Source organism: Balaenoptera acutorostrata, chromosome 9, assembly GCF_949987535.1.
Source record: "Balaenoptera acutorostrata chromosome 9, mBalAcu1.1, whole genome shotgun sequence".
NCBI lineage: Eukaryota > Metazoa > Chordata > Mammalia > Artiodactyla > Balaenopteridae > Balaenoptera > Balaenoptera acutorostrata.
In genome coordinates, this window is record NC_080072.1 from 46,521,178 (window position 1) to 46,527,871 (window position 6,694).

Here is a 6,694-nt window from a genome sequence, read left to right on the forward strand (position 1 = left end):
TAAAACATTTGCACTCTGAGGTAAACCGAAAAAAAAAAAGTCAGTGTCACACTATCTATAAGTCTCCAAAATGAATGAAACCTTCAGCGTTTCCCACATGTTACTGACTTCCTAAAAAAAACGATTCAATCACTGACTTTTGGGACTTCCTGGTGGCGCAGTGGTTAAGAATCCACCTGCCAATGCAGGGGACACAGGTTCAAGCCCTGGTCTGGGAAGGTTCCACATGACTCGGAGCAACTAAACCCGTGCGCCACAACTACTGAGCCTGCGTGCCACAACTACTGAAGCCCGCACACCTAGAGCTCGTGCTCCGCAACAAGAGGAGCCACTACAATGAGAAGCTCGCCCACGGCATGGAAGAGTAGCCCCTGCTCGCTGCAACTAGAGAAAGTCCGTGCGCAACAACGAAGACCCAGCGCAGCCAAAAATAAATAAATGAATAAATAAATAAATTTATTAAAAAGAATCGTTGACTTTTGCAATGCTGACTTTGCAAGTCTAAAGATATGCAAAAATTTGGAGAAATATGGCAATCATATGAAAGAATTGCTCTTTTTCAGTCATGAATCAGCTAACTATAAACCTTATAACCTTGGGCGGGGGGAGGGGTGTCTGAGGAACCAGTCCTTCTAAAGCTTTAACTCACTTGTAAACTTTTGCAAGCAGTTTTTCTAAGGAAACTTTTTTTCTAATGCTTTTGTCTCTGAGACTTCTTTTGACATAAGGTATGTTAAGGAGTTCGGATTTTATCTTAGGTGCAATGTAACTGAAAAGTTTGAAGTGATGTATTGCAATATATGTATCAATGAATATGTGTGTACAAACTAGAGAATTGGTTTTGTGGTTTTAAAAGATTGTCCTGGTTACATTGTGGAGAATGGATTGGAGAGTATTTGAGAGGATGTGGGCAGAATACTTAGGAAACTACTGAGTGACACATGATAAATAGCTAGGAATAGGTTTAAGGTGGTAGAAGTGGAGAGGGATATAATATATCTCCATTTCTCTCCACTTCCACTACCTGAAATATACATATATCCTGAAATATATATATGTATATATATATGTGTATATATGTATTTATATGTATTTATATAGCGAATCACCAGGACTTGCTAAACTGGATACAAGGGTCATTGAAAAAGTAGTGTCAGGAAGGACGTTCAGGTTTCTGGCATGGACGACTGCGTGAATGAAGTGTCATTTTCCAAGATAGAAATGATTAGTGGAGGAGTACATTTGGGCAAGGGTAGATCACTGGTTGGGTTTCAGGTATGTTGCTTGCCCTGTCTCTGACATCTCTGAGACAGATATCAGACAGGCAGTTGAATATACAGCTTTGGAGCCTAGTAGACAGTTCCGGAGCTGGAGAAATAAGTCCGAAAGCTGCTAGTATATAGATGAAATTTAAAATTATGGGGTAGGATGAGGTAAACTCAAGAAAGAATGTAGAATGACAAGAGAAGGGCCCAGGACAAAGCTCTGTGGAATTTTAGCATACAGCAGGCAGGTAGGGGAAGAGGTTCTGTAAGGAATCAAAAGACTAGAAGGAGAGAAAATCCTGTGGCAACAGTTGGGACTTAAACTGTAACTTGACACAGATAGCTACAGGCAGCTTTTTGTTTTTCCCTAACTGTAGCAGACATGGGTGAAATTAGATGTTTTTAAGCTGCAGATCTAGTTTTGGAGTGAGTACAGAGATTTTCCTTCAGCTGACATGATTGTGCAATGTCCGTTCACAAACACCGTGCTCCATGTTGGGCCTGAGTGCACCAGATCAAGGTAAAGCAATTAGTGTACTTGGTCAGCGTGGGTTTTGTTGAGTACATATTCCAACTAGATTGCTAAGATTCTTCAGCTTTCTGTTGTTGATTCTGCAGTTGGTTGTAGTATTGGTAAATACATATATTTAGCCAGTCTGAAGAATGAGCTATTTTACATGTTGATCCAATATGCTAACTATTAAAATATTTGATCTTAACAAAGAATATTTGAGATCTTAAATTAGATATCTTTTAAATAGTGGGACACAAAGGGATATATTTTAAGTAGTTCGTATACATTATTAAGAAAGAATAGGAATTGTATTTGTTTTCTAGGGTTGCCACAAGAAAGTACCACAGACTGGGTGACTTAAACAACAGAAATTTATTTTGGTTAAAACTCCACACTTCCAAGGGAGGGGACACGGGTTCGATCCCTGGTCGGGGGACTAGCATCCCACATGCCACCCTTCTCGGCCAAAAAAAAGAGAGAGAGAAGTTGCAACCACAGGTCTGTATATCAGGTACGTTGGGTGTTGGACATTTCCCACTTGGTCTGGGAATTCCCAAGACAAGAAATTAGCACAGGAATTATCCCTAAGTGTGTGGTATCTCTGGCATGTTTGGGCAAGTTATTTAATATTTTTGATTGATTGGTCCTTACTTCCCCTAGTGGGAATTAAATAATGGTAACTAAGAGGTACTGAATGTTTACTTGTGTCAGCACTTTACCTGCCAAAACTCATTTAATCTTCAGAACAGCCCTATGACATGGGTACAGTAATCTGCCAATGGTGCGAGGCCATGGGGGGTGGTCATATCTGTCTCCTGGGATCGGTGTGGAAATAAGATGAGGTGTGAAGTGTTAGGCCAATACTCATGTGACTTTACTTTGGAAACTGCAACCAACTCTCCATCCCTTGGAGTTTGTTCACTTCAGATAGGACACACACTCTCAAACTCTTGACTTCCTCTCTTTCTGGTTGTCCCCAAAGGTAGGAAGCACAAGATCCCTTCTTATTTTAAGGATTTTATTATTGATCCTTGTTGAAGGAAGGAAAGAAGATGGACTTTGAGGTGGCTTTGAAAGATGGGTAGGATTTGAGTAGGCAGAATGTGGGAAGCGTTTCAAGCAAAATCTTAATGGCAAGAATGACACTCTTTAAAGACCAGTGACAAGTGAATACATCCCAGCATTAAAACTTACCAATTCTTCGACATCCATCATGTGTCTGTCGACAGATATTCAATTAGCAATCAAGTTAAGAAGAAGAAAGAGAATTTTATTTAAATCAAACTGGGGATTATAACCCACGAGACAGACTCTCAGAAGCTCTGAGAACTGTTCCACCTGTTAGAAGTCGAAGGCACAGTCATATAGCAATACGTTTTCAGGACAAGTACATCAAAATGATACACTGATATTTTACCTAAAGTTCACCAAAGGTACATAGTCCAGGTAAACATGTACAAATCGAGTGGTTAAGTCACTATGACCGCCTACAGAGTGGGGAGAAATGTGAATCTTCTGAGAAGTTACGTTGCTAGCATCAGAAGAAAGAAAAAAAATTGATGTTTAGTGTCGAGTAGGCCTTCCCATCTTTGAGGAGCTCTGGTTAACGTGTAATGCAGATGTGCACTGCACGTTAGGGAGGGAGGGAGGAGGCCCGAACGGACAGAAAGAATTTTATGTTTAAATGTTCTCATCCTGCCTTAAAATATACATTTTATTTTATCGTGTCCCATCTCCTCCAGGAAACCTTCCTTGTTAATATCATTCAAGAATCTGTCACCTGTTTGTCTTACTGTCTCCAAAAATAGCTTGGCATTGAACTATATTCAGTTTGGAAGACAGTATATATCACAGTATACTTATTTATTTTTTTTACCTTTTTAAAAATTGAAGTATAGTTGATTTACAATGTTGTGCTAATTTCTGCTGTACACCTAGAGGGGTGGGATAGGGAGGGTGGGAGGGAGGTGCAAGAGGGAGGGGATATGGGGATATATGTATACATATAGCTGATTCACTTTATTATACAGCAGAAACTAACACACCATTGTAAAGCAATTATACTCCAATAAAGATGTAAAAAAAATTTCTTCTGTACAGCAAAGTGATTCAGTTATACATATATATACATTTTAAAAAATATTCTTTTCCATTATGGTTTATCATAGGATATTGAATATAGTTCCCTGTGCTGTACAGTAGGACCTCGTTGTTTATCCATTCCATATATAATAGCTTACATCTGCTAACCTCAGCCTCCCACACTGTCCCTCCCCCGACCCCCTCCCTCTTGGCAACCACCAGTCTGTTCTCTATGTCCGTATATCACAGTATATTTAAAATACCTATTTTTAAAAAGTAAACAATCTCAAATTTTTATTGTCTTCATAACAAAACAAAATAAACTCAGAACTGGATCACTTGGCCCTTTCTTTTTTTATCTCCTCCCAGCACAAAGTGCTTAGTACACCTCTTGATAGCCAGCATTCTCTTAGATCTGCAGTTGGGCTCAACGCATTCAAGCCTCAGCGCAATCGTCTTTGTAGTTTTAGCCTTTTTCTGGAAAATCGACTTAGTCTGGCCACCATAGCCACTCTGCTTCCTGTCATAATGCCGCTTTCCCTAGGCATACAGAGAATCCTTGCCCTTCTTATCCTGTGTGACTTTGTGCAGTTGGTGCCTGCCACACTTCTTGCAGAAAGTCCGGTTGGTTTTAGGAACGTTCACCATGTTTGCAAGACTGCTATCAGCACGGAAAGAAGCTAAAATATCTTTTTTTTTTTTGAATTTTTAAAAAAATATTTATTTTATTTATTATTATTTACTTTTGGCTGCGTTGGGACTTCGTTGCTGTGCGCGGGCTTTCTCTAGATGTGGCGAGCAGGGGCTACTCTTCGTTGCGGTGCGCGGGCTTCTCATTGCGGTGGCTTCTCTTGTTGCAGAGCATGGGCTCTAGGTGCGCGGGCTTCAGTAGTTGTGGCACGAGGGCTCAGTAGTTGTGACTCACGGGCTCTAGAGTGCAGGCTCGGTAGTTGTGGTGCATGCATTTAGTTGCTCTGTGGCATGTGGGATCTTCCCGGACCAGGGCTTGAACCTGTGTCCCCTGCATTGGCAGGCGGATTCTTAACCACTGCACCACCAGGGAAGCCCTAAAATACCTATTTTTTAAAAAAATATTTTATTTATTTATTTGGTTGTGCTGGGTCTCAGTTGTGGCAGGCAGGCAGGCTCCTTAGTTGAGGCTCGCCTGCTCCTTAGTTGTGGCATGCATGTGGGATCTAGTTCCCTGACCAAGGATTGAACCTGGGCCCCCGGCATTGGGAGCTCAGAGTCTTAACCACTGCACCACCAGGGAAGTCCCTAAAATACCTGTTTTGAATGCAGTCTTTTCTCCCCTCTGACTTTCCTCAAGGCCAGAATATTTTTTGAATACTCCCCCCTCACAGTGTAAGGAGCCTAGAATTCTCAATATATAAATAGATTTTGAATTGCTTGATAAAAGCCACAGTTGGAAGCACAGCAAAGGATACTGCTTCCAAAAGCAAACGTACACAAGGAATTTGCATACTATTGCTTTGCATAGATGAAGCTTTCTGCTTGAGCGTTTAAATAAATATTTTGAAGATATTCTCAGAACTTTGAAAAGTGAAGATTGTTCTTCTCATTCATCCCTAAAAATCATGAGCAGCATTTCAAATTCAAGGAAAGATGGGTTATTTTGACTGAGTTATCTTAGATTTTGTATATTAAAAGATGTCTGTTTATAAAATGAGTTTAGAACAGTTTAAAAATACTTTTACCTGATTCTTTGTCCAGATTTATGTATGTGGTAAACATACCACTATATTCTGGGACTTGTTAGGGCAGAGAAAAAATTAATGTGCACTCCAGTGAGAATTCTTTTTACTTACCCTCAGGGTGACTTTCTGTCTAAAGAAGTATGTTATAACAACTTAAGAAATTCTTTTCCAGCTATCCTGCCGACTTACCCCCTCTATGAGTATGGAAAATCAACTCAACTGTGTAGTTTATGATTGGTCAAGTTAGTGGTTTACACAGCGTAACCAAAGTAAGCCAATTTATCAGTGCTTTTTGGCTGAGGGCATGCCAAGGCCTGGTCATACTGACATATCAATATTTACCCCAGAGTGTAGATGACTCCCGCCGGTGAAGCCTGTTTACAAAGCCTGTTTACATATATATGTAATTTTAAAAGGCATTTGGATCAACATTTCAGCACTATTCTTATTTTAAAATAATTTTATATTATGGTGGGATAAAGGGAGAACTTTTCAAGTTTTGGAGAGATTTCCCATTCTTCTGTTTCAGAGACAGGACTGTTGCTTACAGCAGTGCTTTTCAATCTCTTTAGTGTAACAAGCATCACCTGGAGAGCTAGTTAAACTCAGATTTTTGGGTCCTAATCCCAGTTTCTGATTCAGTAGGTGTGGGGTGAGATGGAGAATTTGCATTTCTAATGAGTTCCTGGTGATGCTGGTGTTCTTGGTCCAGGCACCGCACTTTGAGAACCGCTGCTGAGAAACCCTGGGCTTAGAGAATCCTAGAGTCGGACCTCCGAATACTTACATGACGTCAGACACTGTGCAAATCACTTTACATCCATTATATCTAATCCAGATGACAACCTTACAAGTTAGGAACGATTACATCTATTTTATAGATCAAGGAACTGAGGCTCAGGAAGTTAATTAAGTTATCCAAGATCACACAGCTTGCAAGTGGCAGAGCCAGAATTTGAACTCGGGTTTTCCTGTCTCCAGATGCGTGTTACTTCTCTGTTAAAATATGCTTTTTTATCTGGGTTAAAGTTCTTCTAGTCCCAGTTTCTTCCTCACATGGGAATAATTTCTCTAACATCCCTGAACCATGGCTCTTTGGCTTTTTCTCAAATCTA

The 6,694-nt window shown here is 40.2% G+C and overlaps 1 pseudogene; it reads right to left on the bottom strand.

Annotated features, from left to right (window-relative positions):
• Positions 1 to 4,185: 4,185 nt before the first annotated feature.
• LOC103018464 (60S ribosomal protein L36a-like) lies at positions 4,186 to 5,308 on the bottom strand (annotated as a pseudogene).
• Positions 5,309 to 6,694: the final 1,386 nt, after the last annotated feature.